Raw genomic sequence first — 2,732 nt, 5'->3', positions numbered from 1 at the left:
ATACACACAGAGGCGTGTTTACCGTTACGTGAAAACTCTGACGCTCAGCCATAAAACAAACATTGGTGAGTGTCCACTTCACACGTCCGGCCCCCTGACCTGAGTCCCTGGTGCCCATCCCGCCCCCATCCCGCCCCCCGCCCTCCCCTCGGAGGAGCCACTCTCCTCACCCGCGAGCCCACCTTCTCCTGCTGTTTCCAGAACAGCCTCAGTGCACAGCCGTGGACACATTCTTAGACAACGCGGTGTCTAGTGTGCCGGGGTCTGAGTTTTACGAGATACTGGGTCACACTGTGTGTCGTCTTACCTACTTTACTCAACATCACACTTCAGGATTCATCAACGTTATGCTGCCGCACACATCTGTAGCTTATTGATTATCTCCTTACGTCAATGAGGAAGCCCCCGTCACCAAAGGGTGTGGGACAGGGACAGAGGTTGGAAGGACACAGCTGGCCCCCCGTGTCCCTGTGCCGGTCCCCCTCCATGGGCCAGTGAGAAAGCACGCAGACGTTGAGGTCTGCCCCACGGGACCTTGGTGTCCGGACGCCACAGTGCTGGGGGGCAGCTGCGTCTGGCTGCACCCGGACCAGTGCCCTGGCTAGACCACATCTCCCGTCAGCTTGTCCCCTCCCCTTACAGCGAGGCAAGCCCCCTGGGGTCACCCTGAGGAAGAACCGGCAGCGGTGCACGCAGCTCAGCACCGGGCCGGCCCCACTGGACAGCAGCTTTTGGCATCCTGGCCACCACACCCTGGGAGGGAGCCCCACAGCCGGCCCTGGCTTCCAGACAAATGAAGGGCTGGAAGCAGAGCTCCTGAGCGAGAGCGTCCTGTGCCCCCCGTGAAGAGCCTGTGCTTTAGCCAGATCTTCCACGAAGGGGACAGAGGTGACAGTCATCTGTGCCGTCCTGCAGTGAGGCCCCGGCTCCCCACGTGCGGTCACAGGCCTGACCCTGTAGGGACAAGGCAGGGGGAGGACCGCTCACCAGATCGGGAACAACATGGCGCTCATGTAACGCTGCACAGGGACGGGCACGTCATTCCCGCCTCACAGGCCAGGAGGCCAGAGGCAGAGACCTCAGTGACAGCCGGGAAGTGGTGACGACGGGCTGGCACCTGGGACTTCCTAACGCTGTCCTGTCAGCACCACTCCTCACTCTCCCCAGCTTCCCTGAATCAAAGTAAGGGCCCATCCTCCCCCCTCGGTCACAGCAGTAGTGGGCTTTTATTTTATTTAATTTTCTAATATTCATGTTTGGTGGAGAGAAAAGGAGCTAACGTTTACTGCGCACCAAACGTGGACACACATGTCTTATTTAGCCCCCGGACCACCTGGTGACGTATTTGGTCCCTGGTTTTAAAGACAACGAATAGGAGGCAGTGAGAGGCTGAAGGGCCCTTCACACGGGGCCGCCTGTCACCCCTGCCCGCTCCCTGCGCTCACACAGGTGTTGGAACCACGGGGAAGGGCGACGAGGACGTGCCCACAGCCCGGGCCCCGGCTGAGTTGGCTCTCTCCGTCTCCTTTGCCAGCTGAGCCTTGATCCCCGAGCGAGCTGCCCGTCCTGGACGTCGGCCGCCGTGAGCACCTGCAGCCGTAACTGGAAGAGCTTGCAGCACTCAGGCCTGGGGTTTGCAGGCGCTAAGCTGAGCGAGTGAACGGAAGGGTGGGCGAACGAATGAATGACCGCGCAGAGGTTTCCAGCTGCAACTCACACAGAATGTGATGCTCTTCTCCTGCTGAGGGTTCTCCATGTTCCCATGGTGTTAATCATGCCCAAGGTCCACACGGTGTTCCCAGGGCCAGCTCCTCGGACACGCGACCTGTGCGGACCCACGTAGAGGGCCGCGTAATGGGATTGTGGCCTGGAATTGCTAATGGTTTTTGAACAAAGCAGCACCGCCAAGCTTGCAGCCAGCCCGGATGATCACATTGTGTTCTTAACCATAATGAGCGTAGCTGCTGCTTTAGCAGCAAGTCGTTTGCTTCTTTCAAGGAGGTGCTTCTTGAAGGCGATGATAATAGAATGTTACGTGTCAACTACCTGGCAATTTTTAAAAAGCCACGATAAACACTTGCTCCCCTGACTTTTGTGCTCAGGCCAATGGATACTTGCCTCTTGGTATGTGTGGGAGGCCAGCTGTGTTTAGATTGTTTTAAATGTCTCGGGAACTGACATGGGAATTTCCTCTCGAGCTAGAGACAACTGGGTCAGAAGACGGCCACCTTGTTCAGCAAGACTCACTGCTCTCACACTGCAGAAGCCTCAGGAGCGGCCTCGAGAAATTCAGATGCCACCTCCCAAGAAAGGGGAGCAAGGGGCAGAGGGCCCAGAGTGCAGGGAAGCCGGGGCCGCCCCCCCACTGGCCCACTGGCCCTCGGCCCACTCACGTGTCTGGGCCCACCGTGGGTCCTGCCAGCAGGATCAGTGCGGGCGGGCCCTGGGTGGGAGCCTCTTTCCCAGACTTCGGGCTCTTTCCTGCCCTCTTAGAAGAGGAATTTTGTTTTATAAACGGGGAGGCTGCAGCTCCTCCTGGGTCTCTTCAAGAAAAACATCCTTATCTCCCAGCCGGGGCCCGCCCCTCCGTGAAGGAGGCCAGCTTGGCCGAGAAGAAAGGAAATTCAATTTGGAATTCTTGGTAGAAACACGATAAAAGAATGAAATAGACTGGGGGAAAAGTGCAGCTTAATAGGCCAAACGTGCAATTATACATTTCCATTAAATGTCTA

This window comes from Eschrichtius robustus, chromosome 15 (assembly GCF_028021215.1).
Source record: "Eschrichtius robustus isolate mEscRob2 chromosome 15, mEscRob2.pri, whole genome shotgun sequence".
NCBI lineage: Eukaryota > Metazoa > Chordata > Mammalia > Artiodactyla > Eschrichtiidae > Eschrichtius > Eschrichtius robustus.
Note: the sequence above shows the minus strand (reverse complement) of the source record.